General features: G+C 40.6%; 3 long non-coding RNA genes across 3 annotated transcripts; 1 reads left to right on the plus strand and 2 right to left on the minus strand.

Moving 5' to 3' along the window:
- Positions 1–399: 399 nt before the first annotated feature.
- LOC134132736 (uncharacterized) lies at positions 400–3,099 on the minus strand. Its single transcript, XR_009956928.1, has 5 exons — positions 2,629–3,099; positions 2,005–2,095; positions 1,292–1,363; positions 1,170–1,191; positions 400–679 (listed from the first exon to the last, which is right to left on the minus strand). It is a non-coding gene; the product is annotated as an uncharacterized LOC134132736 (long non-coding RNA).
- A 4,998-nt stretch (positions 3,100–8,097) lies between these two features.
- Positions 8,098–10,178, plus strand: LOC134132733 (uncharacterized). Its single transcript, XR_009956925.1, has 4 exons — positions 8,098–8,189; positions 8,879–8,943; positions 9,082–9,153; positions 9,976–10,178. It is a non-coding gene; the product is annotated as an uncharacterized LOC134132733 (long non-coding RNA).
- LOC134132734 (uncharacterized) lies at positions 9,454–10,086 on the minus strand. The gene is made up of 2 exons (XR_009956926.1): positions 9,956–10,086; positions 9,454–9,563 (listed from the first exon to the last, which is right to left on the minus strand). It is a non-coding gene; the product is annotated as an uncharacterized LOC134132734 (long non-coding RNA).
- Positions 10,179–12,694: the final 2,516 nt, after the last annotated feature.

The raw sequence follows: 12,694 nt of genomic DNA on the forward strand, positions 1-12,694 counted from the left end.
GGCATTTCCGCCCACAGAACTGCCGCTCACTGGATGTTTTTTCTTTTTCGGACCATTCTCTGTAAACCCTAGAGATGGTTGTGCGTGAAAATCCCAGTAGATTAGCAGTTTCTGAAATACTCAGACCAGCCCTTCTGGCACCAACAATCATGCCACGTTCAAAGTCCCTCAAATCACCTTTCTTCCCCATACTGATGCTCGGTTTGAACTGCAGGAGATTGTCTTGACAATGTCTACATGCCTAAATGCACTGAGTTGCCGCCATGTGATTGGCTGCTTAGAAATTAAGTGTTAACGAGCAGTTGGACTGGTGTACCTAATAAAGTGGCCGGTGAGTGTATATGCACGCATACATGTGGGCATATACTGTATGCGCCACATATATGCACGCATACATGTACACATATATATACATGCATAAATGTACCTATATAGGTACATATATGCACATATGTCCACCTATACATTAGTAAAATTATTAAAATCCAAACTAGGAAACAAAAATAAAAGCCCAAAATGTGGAAATTTACATTATTTATTTAAGGACTATCAAAATGTACAAAAATGACAACAAAAAAAAATAATCATTTAATGGATCTTCGCATCTCTGCGAGCTTGGAATTTATAGCTGTGCCTATCTGCCCTCGGCTGGCTGCCGGCCATTTCTTCAATGTAGCATCTAGAGAAGACAAAAATAATTAGACAATATAATAATATTGTAACAATAATGAGCGAATGGCATTCAGCCATCTGTTCTGAATTAACAAATCCTGACTTTTTAACACATTCCGTGTTCTCTGGGCTGGGCTTTGAGCAAACAAGACCTTTGTTTTACACACACACACACACACCATGCTCGAAGAAGGTATGCATTAAAATCAAGCAAATCAATTACCGGCATAGACAAAATAAGGCAGGACAGAGGGGATTAAGGGTGAAGGAGGGGTGAATATTATTTATGAACACTTCAGACAACAACAATATGCCATGAGGTTATTTGCAACAATATATGTTCTACAAAATAGAGGACTACACACCTTACAGCACATTGAGCGCAATACCCCAGAAATGTGGCTTTAGAAAAGGAAAGGTGGGATCAAAAAGTGAGCAAGCAATGAATTAGTATTATAGGTGCTAAGCAGATACATTAACAATAATGGGTGCCCTACCTTATCCAGTCTCCATTGATGCCTAATATACATTGATACAAGTAGGCTATGGTTAAAGTGGTGAACTTATAAAGTCTTAAAAGTTTTGTTTTCCCTTCTCAACACATTATGCATTTACTCACCAATAATGGCTGCCTTTTTTATTTTGTCCAGGGCAACCAGCTGCTCCCCGTCCCCTCTGGTTGGCTTCCCACCTTAAAGTAATATTTCAAAATTATTATGAAAGGCGGGTAAAATGAAGGTGGAGTAAGCAAGAGTTTTTTTTATATATACACACACATCACATTTTCTTGAGGTGCAAGGAAATACAAAAATAGCAAGTAAAAAAGCGATGGTATGCCCGCACACAAACATGATTTATTCCACTGCATGTAACGCCTCGGCTCGGCTCGCTTTGCTTTTCCACTGCGTGGTACGACTCGTCTCAGTACGGCACAGCTCGGTTCGCTTTAACTGAGTTGCTTTTCCACTGCAGAAGTACCACTTCAGTGTGTTCATGTCACGTTTAAAGTACCGTTACGGTACGCTTAGAACATCAACAGACCAGGTACCATTTAAAGCGAGCCGTACCATGCTGTACTATGCAGTGGAAAAGTGCCATAATTGGATCCTACAAAGCATACAGTTTATACTCATCCTTACTACATAATGTTATTCACCTGTGGTTTCGCTGAGTTTTTAGTTGTTGCCGCAGTCTTGTTAGAGAAGAAAAACATCTTTTCAACAATTTTATGCATGTGGGGCAAGTAAATTACATATTACCACTAACTCTCCAAACATAAAAATCTCTATAGCTTAGTTAATAACACACACTGAATGCAGACTGGTAGTGTACCTTGTTCTTTGTGTCATGACGCGCCTCATCATCCACTTTCTCCTCCTCCTCCTGTCTCGTATTTAGAAACATTTTTCTTTTTCACGACAACCTTTGGAGGGAGAGGGAGAAACAGAGGAACCATGAATGTATTGTAATGTAATGTAACAGCACAGACACAGGATGCAGACTGGTAGTGTACCTTGTTCTTTCAAAGTCTGTCATGACCCTCCTCCTGCTTCTCACCCTCCTGGTGCTTGTTTTTGGTAGACCCTCCCTTTTTACTGTCAACCCACAAGACACTGACTTTTAGCCCAACTCTTATTAACTTGCGTTACACCACCTTGCACATATATCTTGGCAAAGCACATTAAATCATCATAGATGACACAATTACAAACCTACAAACATACACATTAAGAAACAAGAGAGGGGAGATAACTTAAACTAAAGCACCAATTGGTGCAGTCAGTTACCTTTTTTAAGCCTTCTCAGTCTTCCCCTGCCGAATTAAGAGACTTAACATTAACATTAGCAAATAGCTAATGTTTGCTAATGTAGCTAACAGCCAGCAAGATCCATTTTACACTTCTTTACGTGCGAGCAAAATTTAATGTAATATATACATAATGTAACATAACTTACTTGCCACGTCAATAATTTTGGCTGGGTGAACCGGCCAGGGTTGGCGGCCGTTTCGCCATTCCACCAGCTTCTCGTTTTGTTCAGTCGAGGCAAAAAAATCTTGAACTGAAAAGTTCCGGACACAGTCAATCGCCAAAATACTATGCGCCCCACTATCATCACCCTCAGTCCATTCAAGTAGTAAAAGGCAGTAAAAATGGAGACATCAGCGTTTCGCTATGTCTCCATTTTTACTACTTTTTACTTAGTCCCAGCCGTTATCTTTCGGCGCGAAAGATACGATCGCAGCTGCATGTGAATGACGTCATCCACAAGCGGCCCAGCGCGGTTGATGACGTCATTCGCACGCGACGCTGTAGCGGAGCTGTACAAGTATCTCAAATTAAAGACAAGTGTCTTCGTTAAAACCGTGTACGGAAATGTTGACATTGTGTTAAAATTAATTAACCACAGTGAAATGCTCAGATAGATATGGGATGATGATTACTTTTTTTGCAACATTTAGACTAATGACCTTTCAGCCATTTAGAAACTGCATTAATGTGAATGTGTGGAAGTGACTTGACATTGCAAAAAAAAGGCTTGATTGACAAAATAAAAGAAAAACACGAGTGATGTTGTTATACATTTTCTTCTTTAGCACTATCTTCATACAAGAAATATTTGAAATTGTATAGCCATCATAGCTTTCCATCTCCTCTCACTTAATTGCCATAGTTAAATTCCATAACATCACATTACATGTGATACTAATTTCACATGTTTGCATTTATACAAGTTCTTGCAGAATTTTTATTATAGTAAGTTCTTAATTAATGCTTTGATAATAATACAGAAAAATGGGCAGGCGGAGCGGGCCAACCAGGGCTTCGGTGCGTAACAGCTCGGAATCCCTCAGCCTGGTGTGCGTATCTTCCCTGAATCGAGTATGCACACGACTCCTTATCAAGTGCTGCTACAGCGATGTGGACTTCTTGCGTAGCTGCTATTGTTCACATTGAAAGTCTAAGGGTTCTTAACGATGACATTGGCAGTGAGTCTTTGATTTTCAAACTACCTGACTGGTTGAGTACTAGACGGAACCAAAGAGCCACACAATATCAAATGGAACACAGAAGATTTCAATTCAATTCATTTTATTTTGTATAGCCCAAAATCGCAAGTTACAAATTTGCCTCAGAGGTCTTTACAGTCTGTACACATGCAACGTCCCGAAACACTCACATCGGCACAGGAAAAACTCCCCAAAATATGAAAAAACCCTAGGGAAGAAACCTTAGGGAGAACCTCAGAGGAGGGATCCCTCTCCCGGGATGGACGACATCTGTACAGAATCAACAATGTAAAAAATGATAGAAGTGTACGGCAGGACCACTGCAGGGACAACCACCATCCACAGAGGCTTCTGTTGGGAAGGACAGCAGAAAGATGTTGGTTTATGATGATGGCAGCAGCAGGTGTCAGCAGAGCCATGCCAGGAGTCAGAACCGGGGTCCGCACAAAACTGATTCACGGAGACCTGCTAGGCGAGAAAGCACAAAGAACTCCCGGAAAGAAGCTGAATTAGTGATGTAACTCTTATCTTTGATAGCACGTTTTGTTAAGACCTCAACAACTATAAGCTGTGGAAGGAAAAGGATGTAGATTCCAGTACTCCACCTTCTTAGCTGTATGGACATGTGATATGATAAACCATTAGCCTGGCCTTGATATATTAGTGACATGATGGAAGGTGTGCAACAGCAAATGGAGAGCAGCCGCAGTCTTTACAACAGTAGTATCTTTTTATGTCGTCTTCTAAACTGAGACTTGTTTCTCTTAAAGCTCACACAGGCGCTTTGACCCCTGCTGCATGGCCCTTCACATGACTCATGATCCATTTCTTGCTTCTGGAGGAAACAAGCACCATGCTTTATGAAACACATTATTAATATACATTACAGTTCTCGTTGGAAATGTTCAACTGCCACTGGCAACTTCATTTAGCGTGGCCCCATCGTACTGAAAGATGAATATTAATATTAAATTCATGCCATTTAGGGCTCATTATACTAATAAATAGCTAATGCTGTTAAATTGCACAAAACTAGGAAAACTATTTCATAAATAACCGCTGGAATCATTAAGATGAAAATATCTATCAAAGTTGTATAGAAGCCAAAAAACACATGTGATGTGACTGGATTCATGAGAGAATGGCAGTATATTAATGCTTCATATTGATGTTTTGTGGCTTCATAACCTTTTAGACTGATCTGACTGTAGCTGAATGCCAGTGCATTGATCCCAGCAGCATGCGCTTTGTACCTTAAAAAGGTGAGAGTGCTGCTCTGAAAGGAAACAGGAGTCTGAAGCAAACAACAGAGCAACAAGTTTTCAAAACGTATTGGTAGTGACATTTACATTGTTTCGTGTGTTCTTTAACGGCAATCATCCCAGATGTCACTGGTGATAATTGTGCCTTCAAAAACACTAGTAGTAATCACTCTTGGACTAACCTCACTGTAACTCCACGTCTCTGATCACTTCTTCATATCATACTCTCTTCCGTTCTCCCCAACTAACGACCCCACCCGTCCGCCGCAACATTCGCTCACTCTCTCCTTCCTCTCTGGCCTCCCCTCAACAGACTCTTTCGCACTCTTGCACCCGAACGTTGCCGCAGAGCCTCTCCTAACAACTCTGTCCTCCTCTCTCTCTGTCCGCTTAAGACTCGACGGGCTGGCAGATCCCCTCCGGCTCCGTGGTTCTCTGAACCGGTGCGTGCTGTGAGAGCCGCTCTGCGGGCATCGGAAAGAAATGGCGTAAATACAAACAACCTGCATGCGTTTCAGTCACTTCTCTCCTCTTTTTCTGCCTACATCTCAGCTGCAAAAAGCGCTTTCTACCAATCCAGAATTGAGTCCTCATTTTCGAACCTCTAAAAAAAGACTGCATCATAAGCTACTGTATTAGGTTTATTAATGCTTCTTGTAATGAATAAAAGAGGGAAATGACACTAAGTACGTACTTGTACCAATGCACACAGAGAGTGGTAGCTTTACTCAAAGTTCAGGCAGGTTCAAATCTGGCAGATCAGTCAGGAGGCAAACAAATCCAGAGGGGCAGGCAGGGACAAACCAGGATGGAGATAAGGTAGGCGATCAAATCGGAGAAGGAGGGGAATCCGTGAACAAAAGACAGGCTAGGTCAGAACAAACATATACCGGGGTAACTGGGAATCTGCTGGATATTTCGACAATCTGGCTGGGAACAACAGAACGTGACAGGCTTAAATGGTGAATGGCTGATGAGGGGATGTGCTGCAGATGAGAAGGGTAACGAGAACCAGGTGAGGTTAATGAGTTGTTAATGTGGTAGGATCTGATATGACAGGAGAGTTAGAAAACTTGCAGATGAGATAAAAACTAACTAGAATGTGGTCAAATGTGTGAGATGAGTGTCTGCCTACCCAAAATTCGGGTGGATGTTTGATGGCTTTTATTTGAGCTTTAAAAGTAAAATGCCTTCCCCTTGTCCTAAAATGGTATAGAGCAGTGGCTCTCAACTTGTCTGGCTCCGGGACCCACCTTTACCCCTTAATGACAAGCTGCGACCCAACGTCAACGGGGGGGGAGGAAGTTGCGCTAGCGGTGTCGACGGGGGGGTGCTTTCGCGTTCTAATTGCCGCGCTGACTAAAAACATGGACGGGCGAGCCGGAAAAAAAACAGACACTCCGCTGCATTAGAAAAAGTCCATTCAAAATAAAATCACAGGATGAATTAAAAAAAAAAAAATGCAAAGGCCCCTCGACTCACCAGTTGAGAAACACTGGTATACAGGAAGTACACCAGCGACTGTACATTTTTTAAAATTCCTTCCTTACCTTACATGGCATAATTGGGGGTAAAATGCCTCTGGCACTTGATTCAGACCCTGGTCCTTGTGGTTGAAACACATTGAGTTACTCAAAAGGTTTCTATAGTCCCTGAAGAAAAAAAGGGGAAAATTGGAAAGAGTCATGAATAGTGAGAGATTATACATTTAAAATGCATGTTACACAGTGCATTTATTTCAACTCTTATGATCTATATCTCACTATCAACTAATCTTGATTTTAGTTTCATCCAGATTTTATAATATATATATATATATATATATATATATATATATAAAGCCATCATTGACAGGAAAATGAATTTGAGGTGGAGCACAATGCGCATGCTCCACCCTGCCTCATTCTCTACCAGATGGATTTTGGGGAACATGAAAGTAGTTTCCAACCTTTCGAAAAAGCTTTCCACTTCACTGTTGCTCCCCTGGGGTTCTTGACAGCGCAGCAGCCCTAGGCATCATCAAAGCTCTATCTGACACCGGAGCGCCTTGTGCCAAGTTGTGCAGGATATGCACCTTTGCAACGTTCATTCTGAAAATCTCTGCCAGTTTAGCACTGCAGGTAGTAATGAGCTCCATTTTGGTTTCCAAATGACCTGCCTTTCCTCTAAAGCGTAATACCTGTATGTCATTGTCTTGGTTCCTTTCAGAGATAAGGTGACAATGTTCAATCAGGATCCTGGGAGTGGAATTACAATTAGGACTGGACACACCATGTAGCAGTGACTGTTTTTTGATTAAGACAGATATGTAGAAAGAGTATAATTTACCATCAGACTATTTGAAGGTCGTTATGCGGTTTCTTTGACTTGTCCCATAGGACATGATGACCATTCAAATATGTCATTGTGTTCTTCATTGCGTTGCCATAAACCAGAATCACTTTAATTTATTTATTGCCAATACAGTGAAAGGTAAAGCCCTCTGAGGCAAATTTGTAATTTGCGATATTGGGCTATACAAAATAAAATGTATTGAATTGAAAGGTACAGGAGTTTAGGTTTTATAAAAATTTCTTTAAGATATCTTAATATGTGCAGTTTTAAATATGCATAAAGTGGCAGAACTATTTTAGAGTTTAGTGCAAAATGTTATATTACAAATGTAAGCACTTTTTTAATCAACGGTTAGGGATAGATAATGTTCCCAACCAATTACGTTAGTCGGCAACTTCCATGAAATAAAATGATCAAAACATTTGTTCAGATAAAGGTTTATCACTAAACAATTCTTGCGTAATCTGGGACAAATCATGGACAACGAAGAGACAGAATTCAAATGGTGTCAGTGCAAAACAACGAAAAGCATATGAGATGTTTACTAATGTCGGATACATTTGTCTCAATACTTTGCCACATAAAGCAGAAGCTATCTACTGCTTTAGAAAGGAATCAGATTTTAATGTATTTTACATTACATGTTATTTAGCTGACGCGTTTATCCAAAGCGACTTACATTGCAGTATAACCCATGCATTACATTTTTGCCTGGGGAGCAATTAGGGGTAAGGTGTCTTGTCTTGATGTAATATATCTTTGGCCATCTGTGGCGCTGTGGTGCGGGCCGAGCGATTACCCGGATGTAAAGAGTATCTCCGGACACTCTCCGTCAGTCTAGCCGGGAAAGAGCACGGAAGAGACGGCGCACCTTTACCGGACCTCGCGCTGTGTGGAAGTCACGCTGAACTGTAAGTACATTAAATGTAATGTGTAATAATTATTCAGATAAATGCGCAGCGTTTGCTGCTGTATGTTATTTAATATAGATTCTCACCAGATGTTCAGCTTATACAATTTAAACATTATATACTGTAAACGTATTTAGAACAGTCAACTTTAAAACGTCTTTAGCCATAAATACTGTACTTTATACAAGTGTTACGTCCAATAAATGCATTTATGTTAGTGTCACGTCACCTGTTAGTTGTGTTTGGCTGCATTGTTTACTAGTTGCATATCACAGATGTAACATTACTCAACTAACAAATGAGGATCTTATTATTAGATTATAGTCATTCAAATGTAAACACATTAATGCCTCAATGATTAGGATAATGTATGATATATATTGCATCGCGGCTACTTTTGTTTTTAATCCTCATGGTTTATTTTGATGCTCACTTTTTTGTCTGTAGACTTTGATTAAGTAACAAGTTACTTGAATGAAGGATTTCTACTTATAAATACAGTATTTACAGCAGGTTGTGGTGTTGATAGATATTCTTACTGTAGTACAATATCTGCATCAGTGTGGAAATGAGAGAACAGACAGGCAAACATGGTTATGTTGTTTATTACATAGTTTAATGGTCAGAAGGTGAACTTTACTTCACACTTCAATACACTTATTAACATGTCATGCTCTTCATCGTGACAGATTAATCTGGGACAGCAGGGATGACGGCTCTGCACCCTTCATCCTGAAGAACAGCTGTCCTCCAGGTACGAAGATGCACAAGCTCCAGGTGTATCTCCAGAAGAAGCTGGCTCCTCCATACACAGAAGGAGATGCACATCATCTTGTTTGCACTTCAGATGTTCATTTAATGACATGTTCATTGTTGTATGTTTACATCACAGTGAAGGATGAAGAGCAGGAGCTGGGGAGGCCCATGTTGACCATCTTTCCTTCAAAGCATCAAGTGCAGAGCTGTGAGTAAACTTTTGCTCTCTTTTAATTCTTTGTTTCTACCACATGAAGATACTCAATCACTTACAGTTCCGCCAGTTTGTTGTAAACTGTGTATTCTATCTGCATCCTAAGAATATTCACAAATAGTGTTCATCAAAGTCTTCAAAGTGGTTTCCTTGTTGTCAATTAGAAACCAGTGCACTGTTTTCTGACTAAATCTAGGGAGCATTCTAGTGTACAGCTGCAGTAAAGTGAAGATGTAAAGTTACCTTCTTGCGTCAACTTACTATCAATAGTAATAATTGTGAAAGACACCAGTGTAAATCATTAAACAGCACATTTATTGAATAATACTTGCAAGCGGGAGACACAAACAAGCGGTGCATTGATGCTACTCAAAGGTCTTCTTCCCAAGGACTGGAATATGTAGCTGGAAGATAAACATTAAAACTTAAGATTAAAAAGGCCTTAGGAAACACAGAGTGATGGTAATAATCCTTAAATGTATGCCATCATGCTGTTCACCTTAGGAGAACACATTTACCTCACAAGTTCACTCTAGATCATCTGGACATTGACACACAAACATCTTGACTATCAGCAGACCATGAACACAACGTGTCTCTGTGAGAGAGACACGTTAGTCTCTCTGTTGTCTAAGTCAATATTACTTAGACAACAAAGACAAAACATTATTTAAGTTTTTCCAACAATTCAGCATTAACTAGAAGTAACTAACTTGTAGGTCACGTCCTATTACATTAAATTATATGTTTACCCACAGAAGTGTATGATTCTGTAGGTCAGAAGGACTTATCGTACTCTGTCTTCTGTTTTTATAGATGCCACGTTGTCCGTCTCTGCCCCTGCTGTCCTCACCAACTGGACCTTTGTAGACAGGAAGGAGACAAGCGATGGAGCAGCTTTCCACTTCCTGCTTTATAAACACAGTGAGCAGAAGGACATGCTGAAGGAGACAGGACTTACAATACTCTGTAGTCAACATGGAATGTCCCTGTTGTGTTTAATAAATACATCTAATTCACGCTGTCTACATGTCATCAATGAGTTTTGAAGCCATTACACTGGTTTTGAACTTTAGCTTCATTACATCCTGTGAGTGAATTCTAATCATTGTACCACCCATCAAATTATGCTGATCATAATGAAATACTGTTTACATGTTGATAAATAGCTAAAATGATTGTCATGATGATGCAAACGATTATGTCAGGGGTACGTTAACTATATTGAGACATCACCTGAGTACAGCCAGGTGTGTGTAGAGAGGGCGAAAGGACAAACTCTTTCCACTAAAATAGTGATAACCAGCAGACAGCAAAGTGAGGTAAACATTAATTTATTTGTAAAAAAGCTCTTCATCATTCATGTGTCTCTTTGCCCCAGAGTCCAGGAGAACAATTCAGTGCAAGGTGCTGAAAAAAGCACAATAACAATAGCTTTAAAGCGCCTTGGACAAGGTGTTTCAGCACCTTAGACAGTGGCAACAGTGATGCACATTTATTGGCTGTCAGTGAGTGCCAGGTATCCACAAATGGCCAATGATAACAAGGCTTGTTGTTCTTCAAACAAACAAAAAAATACAAAACAGTTCATGTGTACACTCTGTTGTAAAGCAAATGAATGAAAATAAATTAAGATTTCTCCCCGTCCGGGAATCGAACCACGGTCTTCTGTGAAAATAAAGCTGCAATTTGATTGGCTGTCAGTGAATGCCAGCTATCCACGGCTGGCCGCCGCGGGGGCAGCTGGGATTCTAACCACCAACCTTGCAGCCCCCCCGCCCACTGCACTACTCCATGCGCCACCATCGCCACGCCAATATTTAAGTGGAGTGAATCGAATTTTATAAATAAATGGTATTTTTAACCAATCATTCACTCTTAACCGATAAGGATGAAGGGAAAACACTTTAAACACACATTAAATGACATTCATCTCTAATAAGTGTGCTAAAGGGGAAGGCGATTATATCATCAAAGGGGGGCTAAATAAAAGAAGTGTGGGAACCACTGCATTAGAGTGACACAATATAGTGCAGGGTGAAGATCATGCTGGGCTGGTCTCACTGAAACGCAGATCGGCCTCCCATATGCTCCCACTAATGAGGTCACAGTGAGTCTCACACTTACTTGAGTGGTCCAGCTGCCTTCATAATAAGGCTCCAGGTTTGTGTATGCTAATGACACCGCCACTAATAATCTCATTTAGAAACCTATCAATATCTCACACTCTCAAATCCTCCATGTATCTCTGTATCTCTCTCTCTTTGAATTTGTAGGCGGAACCACACATCCATATGCAGCAGAAAATAAGTAAAATATACGTTCTCTGGCAGAGGCCAGGGAGGAGAAAGCCAACCAAACACAAACAAAAATAAATAAACACAAACGTAACAAAATATCTAAAACACACACAAACAATATTGTCAGTCAGTCAGGTCAAACTTGTATTTTATTTCTCAGACTTTGATCAAAGGTTATATGCATAAGATCGCATCTTGGTTAGGTGTGACAGTGTTACTTTTGAAAAAAGCAAACAACTCTGTAGACAACAAACAAAATTATATGAGGGAACTGACACAGACCTGGGGTGTATTGCACAAAAGTAGGTTAAGAAATCCAGGCTAAGTGTTAAAGCGACGCTTGACTTAGTGTAACTCGTGCACGTTTCCCGAGCTGGGATGAGAAGAAGGAGCTAAGTTGATTCAGGTGCACATAGCTGGGATGAGTGTGCGTCCACGGCTTTTTTAAGTAGCCCACGCTATCGATCACAGATTTACTGATGCAGAAATGGAGAAGACACCGCACGCAGGATATTTCTCACCTGCTGATCAACTGATCATGAAAATATATGAGGAGGTGAAGCACATAATAAGCAATATGCAAAAAAAGGAATACGGTAATTAAACAGTAATTTAACAGAGAGACAAAGCCTACCAGACAATCGCGGACCAGTGGAAGGATTTAAAAAATATCTACCGTATTTTCGCGACTATACGGCGCACTGAATTACAAGGCGCACCTTCAATAAATCGCCAATTTTATAACTATTTTCATATATAGAGCGCACCGGATCACAAGGCGCATAGAAGTAACTGCAGTAAAACGTTTGACTGGGGCTGCGTTATGCATCCACTAGATCGGGCTGTGCTAAATCAAACGTTATTAAGCGTTCTGAAAACTCTTCACTCCCATGGAAACGTTGTTCAAACGTTAATGTGGATATTAACAATATCTCTGAACCTCCAACTTTCGTTCTTGATTCATGAAAACATTCTTGGCAAATGCTTTGGTGCATCTTGCACCGAGAGGCAGCGCTGGAACAGACGGTGGACCGTCAGCGCGATCCCGACATCCAACTACGAGCTTTAATATACTGTAGCCACTCTCGCTAATTGTCTCTGGACAATGTGCTTATCTTCTGGTTTTATTGTGGAGAAACAGGCTACTGTCGGCCGTAGCCTACGCCGAACAAAAACACACCGCTCTCCAAAACAACAACAATTCCCCCGTCCCCATAGGTGGCACTAAGATGAGT

Source organism: Pungitius pungitius, chromosome 9 (assembly GCF_949316345.1).
Source record: "Pungitius pungitius chromosome 9, fPunPun2.1, whole genome shotgun sequence".
Taxonomy (NCBI): Eukaryota; Metazoa; Chordata; class Actinopteri; order Perciformes; family Gasterosteidae; genus Pungitius; species Pungitius pungitius.